General features: G+C 52.4%; 1 protein-coding gene across 4 annotated transcripts in view; it reads right to left on the bottom strand.

The window, feature by feature from the left end:
- Positions 1 to 14051, bottom strand: part of LINGO1 (leucine rich repeat and Ig domain containing 1) — a 142874-nt gene that overhangs the window by 44709 nt on the left and 84114 nt on the right. The window lies entirely within an intron of this gene.

Here is a 14051-nt window from a genome sequence, read left to right as displayed (position 1 = left end):
TTGGAGTCAGAGGAAATAAATTAGTCTCTTCATCGTGACCATAGCTGTGGTGTGTTGTTTTTCCTTGTGTCCTCTGGTGACACACTGCCGTGGGGCACAGCGAGGCCAGGGCAGCAGAAGACCAGGCACAGGGATGCAGGACAGGGAGGAGATCAAAGGGAGCAGAAGCAGAGGGAAATGGGATGCACTCAGTGCTGCCTGGCACAAAGGCTCAGAGCCCTGGAGGGCGAGCAGAGCCAGAGTTGGGGAGCAGCATGGAAGGAGAGAAGGGAGAGAGGGAGGATTTGCTGTTCCTCTTCCAACAGCAATAAAAGTTTTACAGCAGTGTAGCCAGCACTTAAGATTTTATAGTCAGCATTACAGAGGTAGAGCTTCTCCAAGCCCCAGCCCCTGGAGTCAAGTTAAGACACAGGAAGCTTGGCTTTCATAAGAAACCAATGGAAGAGGAGAGAGGCCAGTGCAGGAACACTGGGGAACGTGCAAACACGCAGCTCCAACTCCAGGCAGCAAATAAAAGGAAGCCATTATTTTTAAATTTACTTGTTTTTAAAATAATTTTATGCCTATGGAGTGAAGGTGTGCAGAGAGCAGGGAGTTGGACAGTCCCGTGATTTGGGAGGACTTGCAAGAGGCAGCATTAGCACTACCTCGGTGAGAGTCTGTGCACGTCCCTGTGAACCCTGTCCACCCCCCCAACCTCAAAATCTTTTGGCATTTCTCAGGCTTTAATTCCCTGCTGGCACAGAGCCCCAGCTCAGGTGTGATGCAGAGACACCCCAAATGAGCCATGAAGCCGTTTCACAGGTGAGCTCCAGAAGGGCAGGACCATATGGAATGCTGCTCAGCACCAGATCAGGTACCCTGCCTGTGCCCACACAGGCACACACACAAATTACGAGTACTTCTATTGCATTAGTGCCTGGAAATTTCATTCCAGTCATATCCCATTCACTGAGATACTGCACAGATACAAGACCAAGCAACATTTTTTTAACCTAGAGAGAAAAGCTGCTTTTCTCTGCATATTGGTTTAAAGCAAACACTGCCAGAGGCTGCACACGCCTGAGTAATGGCCCGTGACTGTGCCAGGGAGGAGGGGAGAGATGACAGTGCCGTGCCCAGACTCCTTGGCTTCGAGATCTCCTTGTGCTGCCCCCACAATGGATCCACCCAACCCTGCTCTGCAGAGACCATCCTGCACAGCAGGAAGAGTCCAATCCAGGCCTTGGGTTTCTTCAGTGTAGGGCTTTGCATCGCCTGTTTCCCATTGCTAATTTATAAGCAAATATTTGGCCATCTGGCAGCCCTGTCCAGCGGGCAGCAAAGCGAGCCGCTCGGCTTTGCTGTGGAAAGGGCGAAGCTGACATTAAACTTCCATCCCCGAATGCTGGGCACCCCCTTCTGACACGGCTTCCACCATTTGGCAAACCACTCCTCCACCATCTGCCTGGAGAGCTCTCCAAAGGGCATGGAGCCTGCTAAATATAGCCCAGGAGCTTAGCAAACATTTGCAGCCAGTCTGAGATGACTTCTCTCAAAGTTACATCTCCCCCGGCCCATCTCCCTTGCCTGTGACGTCTCAGATATCCTTAAACCACCTCTGCATTTTTTAGTCCCATTTCCTCTGTGGAGCCTTTCCCTTCCCCGTTCCCTTCTCACTACCACTCTTCACCTCTACTTTTACAGCTGATTTCTCCTAACACTTTCCTTCACGCTCAGAGGAGGGCTCTAGATGATGCCAATGCTCCTTTCCCAGCCCACGGATCCTCAGATGCAGCGGGAGATTGCAAAGCCTGTGGGCTGACTCTGCATTTGCTTTTCCAGGACCAACTTCTGCACACAACAACCCCAACTTTCCCTGATAGCCCCATACAATTGACATGGGGTGCACACCATGTTGGCACGGGCACCCCTCTCTCTGGTGACCCAGCTAGCAGCAGGCTGATTTTCCCACCTCTACCTCAGTAGCTCACCTTCTGTCTGACATGGAATGCCACAAGCCTTGACCTTCACATCCATCCATAGCTTAGCAGCATCTTACTCCTTTTTTTCCAGGAAAGCACAAGCCCAGCTGTCTCCTCTCTGGCCCAACTTTAACCTTTCCCACCAAGAAAGGTTACCAGGAGGGAAGGGACCAGGAGCAGTATCCCTTATGGCACTGCTGACCTGGTAAGAATGAGGAAACCTGTTGTATTGTTGGGCTGAACAGCACTTACAGACTTCAGGCAGCTTGATCCCATCGTATCTGTTCCCTGGAAAAGGAAGAGCCGTCTACTTGTGTTTTATCATGGCAAACAAACTAAGCACAGAGAAAAAAACAAGCACCCATCATCCTGGGCACAGACAAACTCAGCACGAAGACAGCCCTTGTTGTTGCATGGGGCTGTTAACAGTGCAGCACCTGGAGTTTCCTCCTTGGGGAAGCAGAGAAAGGGAAAAAACCCAAAAGAAAACAAACCCCCTTTAACAATGAACTCTCGTGTTCAGTCATACGTGAAAGACAGGAGAAGGGGGGAGGGAGAGAGAGCAAAAGGGAAGGAGGAGAGACAACAGAAGACAGAGTACTATTTCTTCTTCAAATATTTATTTTCAGGTCTGCCTTGGAGTGCTGCTTATTGAGATACAGAGCCTTGCTGTGCTGCAGCTTGTAAGCTCCTGCTGCACATGTTCCTGGCACTGCTTTAACTGGAGCAGGAACCACTGGGAATTCCCATCACCACTGCCAGAACCCACAGAGGGCAGCTCTCCTTTGGGTCCCACTCACCCCCAGGCACGTGACCATGCTCTCCAGCTCCCCATCCTGAGCCCAGCACCACAGGTCTTCTCCTCTTCTAGCACGGTGCTTGACTCTACCTGTGAGCTCAGAACACACAGTTCAGCTCCAACCCTTGCTCTCTGGCTGAGGCACAAGGCTTGGAGCTGGGGCCTTGAACTGGCACTCCTCAGTCTTTTGAGCTCCTTCAATACTCACCACTGCCCTCAGGGGCAGCAGAGGTGGCCTGCATGGAGATAAGAGACTCTCCAGCCAGTTATTCAGGTGAGCTGAAAATGGTGACCAAAGCAAGGTGGCGGTGAGCACCAGCCTGCTGGAAGTGACAGATCTTGGAGGAGAGCCAGAGCTGACATCCTGATCACAGATAGCAATTAAGAAATTAAGCTATCAGAGAGGCTTTTAGGGAGGGGTGAGTGTCTGTGGTTTGGTCAGATGCCAGAGCAGGTCAGTAACATTTGTCCTTCCCACTGCAGATGGAGATCCTCCTCCACCCCTGATCCTAACACGGTGGCACAGCTCCCTCCTCCTACCACACACCACGGAGGAGCAGAGAGGGAGAACACCAGAACTCTGCAAAGCAGTGACAGAGGGGAGAGAGGGTGGACAGAAACCACCTGGAGAACTCAGACCTGAAAAAACAGCTTCACCTGCCCCTGAACTACAACCCCAGCTGTAGATCCCTTCTGCAGGAAAGGATGGGAGTCTTCAGCAATGCTCCCAGAGCAGACACCAGGGGCCATTCCCCACACAGCCTATGTCTTCTGGGCAAGAGAAACACCATGGGCAGTGACAGCCATGCCCAGGATACATCACCATAGGCCACACAGTGCTGCATGCAGTGCATCCAGATCAGTCCTTGGGGAGGACAGTGAGAGCACCCCATCCATTCCCTATCTCAACCACTTCTATCCTCCAAATGATGGGGCCTGTGGGTCCTTGGGAAAGTTCTTCACTCTGCCAGAATCCCTGATTATTCCCATCTCCTGCACAGCTCAGCTTCACACACCAGGTACCAGAAACCTGGACATGCAGAGTGCACCTACTCTGCAACAAGCTCACAGCCTCTCACTGGCCACTACATTAGACATCGTGAAATGGGAAAAACTGTGTTTCCTTCTCTAAAAGACTGTGCTGGGACCCTCATGGCGGGAAGCCCAGCTGCATCACACACCTGAGCAGGATGGACTCACCCCCGAGCTCTCCTGGAGCAGCACACAGCACTGGCACTGCAAACACCGCGCCCTTCTCGCCATGCCACGTCTCAGCTCTGCCACCCTCCCAACCCCAGCCTCATGTGTGTGCACATGTGCACATCTGCACTTGCACGCCTGCAGCCACACACAGACAGTTTCCTCTCTGTGCCGGGCATGAGAAATATTGATTTCTTTCCCCCTGCAATATTTCGCTTGGCTGAGCAGATTTAGAATTGAAGAGTCAGACTCTGCCTAGGGACTAGAACCATATTTAATTCCACGGTTTAAGAAGCCCTAGAGCAGGTTATTCTTATTTTAAACTACTAGTGCATTTAAAAGCAAGTGACATTTTGGGGGGATGGGGTGGGAGATGGCTGGTGGCCTCTGCCTCAGTCCAGCCAGTGCTGGGAAGAGTTTTGCAGCTCCACTGCATCCCCACAGCCTCATCAGCTGCTCTACCTGTGCCAATGAGAGGCGAGGGCTGGTGGTGAGCTACCCAGCAAAGCCTGGGAGACCTGCTTCCATGTCTTCCTAACTGAGGAGAAATCAGGGCAAAAAGAGAGCAGAGAAAGGCAAGGTGTGAAAACCTCTGATGAAAATTGCTCAGTGCATTGAGGTTTCAGGATTCATATTGCCAGTTACTGTAGCAGGCTCTGCTCATGCAGGCCGCAGGAAGGAGAAATTTGCAGATAGAGAACAAAGACGTGGTGCCTTGGCCAGAGGATGATCCCTCACAGAGCCTGATCATGGAGCAGGGCTGCTGGAGGGCAGAGCCACCCCCATCCACTCTCCAGAGGCACACAGCCTTGGCACGGACCTCCAGAGGAGATGGCACGGGACTTCTAAGGGAGAAGGGGGAGAAAACAACAGCAAAGGCTTGCCCAAAGCATCTGTGAGCCTCTGCCAAGCCCAGGCAGACGGCACATACATTACTCCCTCCAAGCCACACGGAGCATGTCTGCTACCCAACACAGTGGCAGAAAAAAGCCAAGCGTCCCCAGGATGAAGGGTCCAGCTCAACAGGAAGGGGTCCAGGTGAGATAGGCCCTGCCAAGGAATGGGTAAAAGTATTCTGGAGAAGAGGAAGGGAAGCAGAGATCCCTGCACACTGCTCATCTCCCCACATCACATCTCCAAGGACTCGTAGCACAGGTTCAGCTGCACAGCTGTCACCCTGCCCGGGCTAAGGCGGCCTGAGCATGCAAGCATCCACTGTCCCCTCTGCCTAAGGCACCATCTCCTGGTCCCTGCCAGCTCCAGCCAGCCAGTCATCCCCAGTGGCCCCACAACGTGCCCACAGAGCCAACAGGCAGACTGAGAGGCTCTTCACAGCCTCTAAATAATGGAGATGAAGACACGGGGTGCCAGACACCTCAAGGGCGCTCTGGTACGCGTGTGCCCACGTGCACACCCGTGTCACTGAGCAGAAGGAGATCCCTGACACGACCGCGCTCCTCCCAGGGCCCCTGCAGCGGGCTCAGCTGTGAGCTCCCGGGGTGGCTCCTGCTCAGAGCACCGGAGAGCCGCTCCCCCGGCTGGGAGAGAGCCCGGCAGGGCTGCGCTTGGCAGCCGGGGAGTTCCAGGGAGCCAGGACTCACAGCACGGCGAGCAGCGGGGCTGGGGAGAGGCAGTGCCCACCGCAGCAGCCATGCATTAGCTCGCTGCACTCAGGGAGAGGCAGTGCCCACCGCAGCAGCCATGCATTAGCTCGCTGCACTCAGGGAGAGGCAGTGCCCACCGCAGCAGCCATGCATTAGCTCGCTGCACTCAGGGAGATGCCATGCCCACCGCAGCAGCCATGCATTAGCTCGCTGCACTCAGGGAGAGGCAGTGCCCACCGCAGCAGCCATGCATTAGCTCGCTGCACTCAGGGAGAGGCAGTGCCCACTGCAGCAGCCATGCATTAGCTCGCTGCACTCAGGGAGAGGCAGTGCCCACCGCAGCAGCCATGCATTAGCTCGCTGCAGTGCCCACCGCAGCAGCCATGCATTAGCTCGCTGCGGTCGGCCCTGACACTGCACCCTCTTAGCTGTGGCGTGGTATTCTGACTGAAGCAGACAAGCAGGGGAATGAAAATGGATCCTTTTATATAAACTCCCTGCACAGGCTGTAACAGCTCTTGACATCTTTGCCCACTGTGTTCCTTGCTGGTGCTCACGCACAGGCCGAGCTAGGATTGCACAGGGAGTGCAAACTGCTCCCAGCACTGAAAGCTTCCACTTGGGCACTGGGGAACCCCACAGGGACACAGGCACAGCGTGTCAGACACGAAGCCTGCTTCGGACCTGTGCTCAGCTGGCCAGTGCCAAAGACTGCAGGTATTGATGCCATGGGGCTCCCAGCACAAAGGCGTGTCCTGTGGCACCTCCTGGAAGCAGGTCCAGCTTAAGCTCATCTACCTGGATAATACCAGGCGCTGGCAGCTCCAGCAAGACTTGGCGAGTTCAGTACACAACAGGGCCAGGGCTGCTGCAAGGCTGGATGCAAGGAGGTCACTTATGGGGTGTTGTGTAGGGACCCACTGTGCCTGGGGAAAAGTCCGAGTGAGGAGGAGGCAGGAGGAATGGATAAGCACAACTGGCTGTGGTAAAAACCAAGGCTGTGAAAGCCCATTACCATTAGAGTAATTATTGCAATTATTATCTTTTCATATTTTTGACAATTCAGAAAGAATTAGCTTAATAGAAGAAAACATTTTCTGCTAAGTGCTGGTGAATCTAAAACAGAGAAGTAAAATGACATTTCACTTTACATCTGGACATTTCCCAGGATTTACCCAGCTCTCTAAAATAAAAGTCAAGGAACTTCCCAACCAAAGTTTTCTTACTAAAGGAAAGTAACAATTAATTCATAGAGAAAATAGCACAATGAAACCCTGGGACATTATCATTTTTCTGCTTTTCTGCCCCAAACAAACAATTCAGCAAAACAGGAGCAGGTCTCTGGGGACATGGTTTAGCAGTGGGCTTGGCAGTGGTGGGTTAGTGGTTGGACTCAATGGTCTTAGGAGGTATTTTCCAGCCTAACCAATTCTGTGATACCTTGTCCTGATCTGCTGAGACCGGCTTGTGTCACCAGAGCTACTGACAGCTTTGGCACATGGGTGCAGCTGGGGCAGCCCCCTCCTTCCCCAGTCCCATCCAGAGAACCAGCACAGGCAATAATCACCCATAATGAAATGGCTTTAAGAACAAAGTGTATAGAAGGACAAAGCTGGAATGAATTAAAAAGAAGTATATGAAAATAACAAAAAAAGAGCATTGCAATTAGCTAAACTGTTAAATGAATAAAAAGGTATTAAATAAAATTTTCTGAATGTCAAGTTGACACAGCTTTTTATATTCAGGCAAGGAAATGAGTCTCTTGAGCAAATCTCCCTGCTCCAGGGCTGGGCATTAAAGGCTTTCTGGTGGATGTTGCTGGCTGAAGTGCCTTTGATCTGGGCTGCTGGATGCAGCTCACATCTCCCAGCCAACCCAGCCCTGAACACAACCCCTCCTCGCACACCCCCACCCCGAGGACAGCGCTGCAGGGCTGGCCAAAGCCAGGCATCCACGGGAACAGGGAAGCTGAGCCCCTCCAATGCCATCCAAATGCCCCCAGCGGGTCTTTTCCAGGGTGCCTTTCCATCCTGGTCTGCCATCTCTCCTCCAAGTAGGACAAAGCAGCAGGGCTGCTCTCTGTCACACCTCCACTTTCACCTCTCCCGCGGGCACCAGCAGCAATTTTCCCTCTCTGGGGAAAGCAGCTTTCTTTAGCAGCATGTTGCCTGTCAAAGGCTCTTCCCTCAGCGCCTCCCGAAGCCAGTGAAACCTTTATTTTTGGGAACGAGGGGAATGCTCCCTCCTGTGGCAAACACAGCGCCAGCCCCGCTCCCTGGCGTGAGGAGCCCCAAAAGGGGCCTGGCTCCCTCACTCCCCGCACCTACAGAACAAACGTCCAGCTGCTCAGAAGCACCACGCAGGCTGGTGACATTATTTCCTGCCTGCAAGGTCATTCAAGGGAGATAACTGGGGATCCCGAGATGTACATATGTATGTGTATGTGTAATTCTCGTGTGCATTGTGTATAATAATAAATATATAACCCAGGAACTTAACCAGTGAGGTACCAACAAAAACATCAAATGAAGCAATTTGTCTCAGACAATTGCCTGAGCTGCCTCCGACGTCGCAGTCTCGCCACTGACAATGAGAGGCTCTTAAGAGTCCTGAAATTGTACTGTGAGCTCCCCAACGCTCTCACTGCCGCCTCCCTTCCTCTCCCTCGAGCTCCTTCCTGTGTTTCTCCAGCAAAACACTTTCTTACGCAAATAAACATGCAGGGAGGCACAAAAGGCATTTTGTCTAGGATTTCAACACTACCACGTATTTCTCATTCAAATATTCAGCTGTATCCTTCAGAGATCAAAAGCACAGCACTGAAACGAGGCGAAGCACGAACATCCCAAGCCAATAGCTCAAGCTTCCCTTTCATTCCTGTTCTGGCTGAGGAAGCAGCCAGATGAGAATTCCATCACTGTGGTGGCTCCCAGGTGTCACAGGCCCAGGACTCCTGGGCACACAGGTACAGCTCTCACACCACCCATCTCTGCGCAGAGCTGCCAGTGATTACATTAATGGCCATTCAAGTCTTCATGAGCACTGCCTGTACAACCAGCAGGTGACCTATGTGCTGTGAGGTCTCCAGGGAGGTGCAAGCTGGGGCTGGCACAGCCTTGGACCATCTGGAGAAAGCTCACTGCTCCCAGATACCTGGAGTGGGGTCTGGCCCAGGGAAGGGTGGCCCCATGCTGCACCAGCACCCAGGGAAGGCACAACTCACAGCACAGCATCCTCCAGCACAACCAGCACTGAGGCATCCCATCCCTGCCACCTTCGCACGGGGGAGCTATAAAGGGAGGAATGGATAAAGTCGTGTAAGCCTGACCCAAAACAGGCCCACAAGCCCCCCCTGCACCCCTACATTTCAGCCAGAGACCACGCCTGTAGTCCACCACAGGCTCAGGTTTATTAGCAGGGACCAGATTCCCTGCACAAACTCCTCCATGATGGTGGTGCCCATCTCCCATCCCAAACAGCCTTTCCCCATGGGAACACCTTGGGGCAACAGGGCTGAGCCCCAGCAGCTGCCCACTGCTCTCCCCACCTCGGTGAGCACGGTGCTGAGCAGGAGCCATGGGCTTGGGCATGTTTACTGTGTAATATATGAACTCATACCAGTTTTATAAGCCCCTCCTGGCTCAAATCACATTGTAATTCTGAACAGTCTTAAACTCATTTAAATCCTAATAAAAACACCGCCCTGCATTTGCATTCGCTGCTTGCAGGTCCCTGCGGCTGCCGTGACAGCAGCTCCTGTGGAATTGGGAATGCTGGAAGCCATCCCTCACAGGAGGGGTCAGGATGCACACTGAACAGGACAATTAAAAACACAGATGCAAGAAATGGACCTCCAGACTGAGCAGGATGATTGGCAGAGCAGTTGTGTGTCAAAGCTTTCACAGTAACACAGGAGAGCAGCAGCACCAGCATGGAAACCTCAGTGTCCCACCTCCTCTGGAATCCCAGAGGAGATCCAGGCCAGCTCTGTGGACACACAGGCACAAGGCACCCGCAGACAGCACCATAACTGGGTTTAAAACAGAACAGGGAATGACTAATGAAGCACCAGGAAACAAACAAGGCTGCAGGTGCTGTGGGAAGCGTGTGCATGAACCACGCAGGTGCCCTGGGGCAGGTGGGGACAGATCCAGCAGGAATCTGCCCTGGTTCCCCACACATCCCAGTGTGCTGGAGACACAGGGGGGTTGCTGCCACGCTTTGGGGGCACATCACACCCTGGGGAGGGCTCTGGGGCTGCATCTCAGCAGATCCTCCACCTGGAGCACATCCCCCACCCCCACCAAGTGCCAGTCTTGCCCTTCCCTCCCAACACAGCCCAGCTGTGCTCCAGCTGTGCCAGAGGATGCAGCAGGGGGCATCCTCTGCTGATGGGGCTGATGGTCGCCCCACGAGGCCCAGCTCCCCTTCCCAAGCCCACACAGCTCTCTCACCCCACCACAGGCACAGCAGTGCTGACTCAGGCCCTGCCCATTGCGTCCCTCCCCAGTGCTGCTGCCCCACTGTTCCCTGCTCCACAGCCTCTCACCTCTCCTCCAGGTTCAGCCCTGCTCCATTCCCATCCCTCCAGCCCACTCGCCCTCCTCGGCACTTGTCCAGTGCTTTATGCATGCCTGGTGTTGGCAGTGACATTAATAGGCTCCCCTGAAACAGTGAGATTATGAGCTATACCCATCCAGCAACAGAAATACTAATTATTAGTAACTGTATGAGATAAATGGAAATATCAATGATGAAAGTCAATATTATTGCCTCCTTTGTTCCTGTTTGTTTTATTTGTAGATGAAAGGACCACTCAGGCCGTCTCCCTGGGATGTGGCCGGTAGCTGGAACAGCTCCTCTTGGCAAGCTCCTCCAGAGCTGTGCTCCGATAAGAAATCACACTGCACACATGCTTGCAAAGGGCTCTCTAAATCAGCAGCCCTCAAAGGCAGCCATTGTCTTTGATTGATTCATAAAACTGGAGCTGCTTCCATTCCCTGCTCCAGAACCAGGCAAGGGAGGATTTAAGGAAGGGAGAAGGTGTAGTGTGGGTGGCAGTGATTAATTGTGGAACATGGCACGGCACTGGGAACGCTCCATGGTTTGGCTGGCTTTGATGCTCACGCCTTCATCCTCCTCACTTGGAGGTTTAGGCACCAAGATGGGAACCAAGGACCCCTCCCAGGCTCTGACAGAGATTCTCAGGCAAGTCCCAGGGCCCTGCTGCAGCCGGGTGAGCACTTACAACATCAACATTGCCTTAATCAGCAAGTCTGCTCCCTCTGCATGTTCTGAGTCAGAGCTGCTGATTTTGGTGACAAGAGACTTTTTTTTTTTAAGCCCTATTAGCCTTGCAGGGCTAACACAGCTAAGAGCAAGTGAATGGGATACTAATTTTGGATCACACCTCACAGCACTGGGAGTGCACTTCCTAGAGCAGCCTGTCTTCCTCTGCCACCCTCTCCAGCATTGCCACGTGCTCCCCACAGCCATGGGGGGCAGGACACAGCCAGGAGGGATCCATGGGGTGCACCAGGGACCTTATTCTTGTTCCTAGTACACCCTAATGTGTCACTAAACTGTCTCCATTCCCTTCCAAGCCCTGAGTCCATCACCAGCAAATATCCACAGGAACAAAGCAGCCCTCTGACTCCCAGCTCACCATCTCCAAGGTCAATGCAGTGATCACCTCCCTGCAGTGAATACAAACCATTCCAGCCCCTCAGTGCTAACCAGGACAAACACTCCTGCTGCCTCTCTCCATGTGCAATGAGATCAGGAGAAGTGGAAGCCTTGCAGGAGTAATTAGAACAGTCTTTAAAAGCAGTCAGCCTAGCCTAAATATTTCATGGAAGGTAATTTTTTTTTTTTAAATAAAGCTGCTTTAAAACCCCTCCTTGCCCCTTGGAGCATGTCAGGGTGCAATTAAGCAGAAAGTATCAACGCATAAACCCAAAGAAACAAACTGCCATGCACACGCACCTCCACTCTCACTTCTTCCCTGTAGTTAACATTGATGTGACATCCCAAAGCTGTGTGTGCACACGATATAATCTCCCACCCAAGACAAGGGAGAGCTGGCTCAACTGCTAGAAAACCTCAGAAGCCTCCCAGTCTCACAAACACAGTGCCCAGACTCCTGCCACAAAGAGTCCCTGATGGTCCCCACCAAAGCTCATGGGTGCTGGAGAGCCCTGAGCATCAGACACTCTCTGTAAGATCCCACCAGTGGGCTCTCAGAGCTGCTGGACAGTGATGGTGACATCCAGCAAATGCACTCATAGTGCCACCCTTGGGCAGGGCAGCCTGGTTCCCTGCCTGGCTTGGTAGATTTTTGCAAAATTAATAATTATTTTTAACAACAGAAAAATCTCTTAATAGCTTTGTCAGCCCTTGGAGGGAGATGTTTGAGAAGAAATGTGTTTTAATCCAGAGAGCCAGGTGGAACCAGGTGAGGCACAGAAGAGAAATCCAGGGCTTCCCTTGGCCCTACTGGGGTGAAGAATCCAACCTTCCAAAAGAGACCACAGACACCTCTCCCTCTGTGACATTCCTTCCTCCAGCCCAGCTCTCCCAGTCCCACTGTCTAACCACAGCATTTGGGCCAGCTGAAGACAAGAGTTGTTCTGGTGTCCCCACTGTCCCTGGGGACAGCCCCAACACCGCTGCCACTCCGACACATCCCCCCACCTCGTGGGGACACCAGGCTTTTGATGGAACCTTGGCACCAAAAACTTGCTTTTCAATAGTGAAAATCCAAGACGTTCCACAGGGGCTTGGTGGAAACCCTGCTGCAAGTCTGTGGCCACATCACCAGAGCTAGAAACACCAAGAGAGGACATGAGGGATTTTTTGGGAGCATTTATGGCACACACAGTCAGAGAGGAAGAGAAACATCCCTCAGAAACCACAGCAGTTCAAAGATCTACACAGCTTGAACACTAAAAATTCATGCATTACAAATCCACTCAGGCTCAGAACTAAATAAAGCCTCTGACCACATCATCCAGCCCAACCCAAGGTTTGCAGGCTCCTTGAGGAGAGAGAGCTTATGTGCCTACTGGATGCTCAGGCTGAGATCTCTGCTCCCAGCACCACATCCTGCTTCCCTCCAAGCTTTTGGGCAGGGCAAGAGTCTGTGGGGTGTTTGGGACTCCAGTTGTGCCTGGCTGCCCTCTTCTTGCACTGCTTAGTGGACAGAGCAGCCTGAGAAATTGCCACACCCCCCTCCCTCATTATCCCAAATCCCCTAGGAAATAACTTTTCTCCTTTTCTCAAAGGAAAAAGCAGAAGGAAAACCAAAACCATCTAGTTTTCTAAATACTGTTCTTAGGAAAAACCTTCAGTTTTTGCAAAGAGCACTCCAAAAGAAAACACCCAAATCCAAAAACAGAGCAGATGGCTCTTGGTGCTTACATTTTCAGGAGGACTTTAACCAGCAGGATCATTTCCCAGCAGAATTTTGTTTTAAGAGACAATCGCTAAAAATAAATGCACTTCAGAGCTTGCTGTTGAAAAGGTATTTTCACAGAAAACTGCTATTTCCATGGTCCCTGTAGCTGCTCTGTCAGCCCTGACACAGTGGGAGCTCCTCCTCAGAGCATCCTTCACACCCAGCTTCTCCCAGGGTCCAATGCACACAGAGCACCGGTGGGAGCAGGGAGGGACATCTGGGCTCATTCCTGATTACCATAAAACAGAAAACAGCAACAAGAAGCTACAAACACCTCTCTGCAAAGCTGGAAATGCCTTTCCACAGGCTCCTCTCACACAGGAATGCGAGGCAAGGTAAGGACAGGTCCCTTTTTTGCATGCACCAGGTTGAGCCTATGCAGCCTGATCTTTGCTTTGAGCAAAGAACAACATAAGGGAGAAATTACATATCTAAATGTGAAAGAGTTCTGCCTCACTGTTTTGATTCTCTTTTCCCTGAACCAGGCATGGAGCACTGCCCCTGGGCAATCCCTGTGCTCTGCCCCAGGTAGGAGCGCCCCTCCCAGTGCCACCACTCCTGTTGAACAGAGATCCCAGCACGCTCCTCCATCTCCTACTACCTTGGACAACATCCAGTTTCAACAAACCCTCCCCCAGCTGTGGCAGATGAAAGATGCTTGAATCATCCTATTTTTTTTTTTCATTAGGAAACCAAGCTCTGCTCTTCACCAAGAGCTCCTTTTTATTCTCTCTTGAGGACTGACATCCTGGGAAATTGCCTCAACCCAGTCAGCTCTGATGTTTGCTGTCTCACGCACCTCCCGCATCAGGCTGACAGCTCACAGACTGAAGCTGAGGATGGGGATGTGCAGAACAAGCCAAAACCTGCTCCTGTCTCTTTTAACTGTCCCAGCAAGAGTGTGGGGAGGAGGCTGAGCCAGGGGAGAGCGTGCAGAGGCCGTGCAAGGAGAATAGAGACATCTCAAAGCCACTGCTTTTTGAGGACCCTCTCGCCCGCCCTCTCCTGGAAGGTAAAGCCGCTCCTGC

The sequence above is a fragment of the Anomalospiza imberbis genome, chromosome 13, assembly GCF_031753505.1.
Source record: "Anomalospiza imberbis isolate Cuckoo-Finch-1a 21T00152 chromosome 13, ASM3175350v1, whole genome shotgun sequence".
NCBI classification, from domain to species: domain Eukaryota; kingdom Metazoa; phylum Chordata; class Aves; order Passeriformes; family Viduidae; genus Anomalospiza; species Anomalospiza imberbis.
This window is presented reverse-complemented; position numbering and strand designations above follow the sequence as displayed.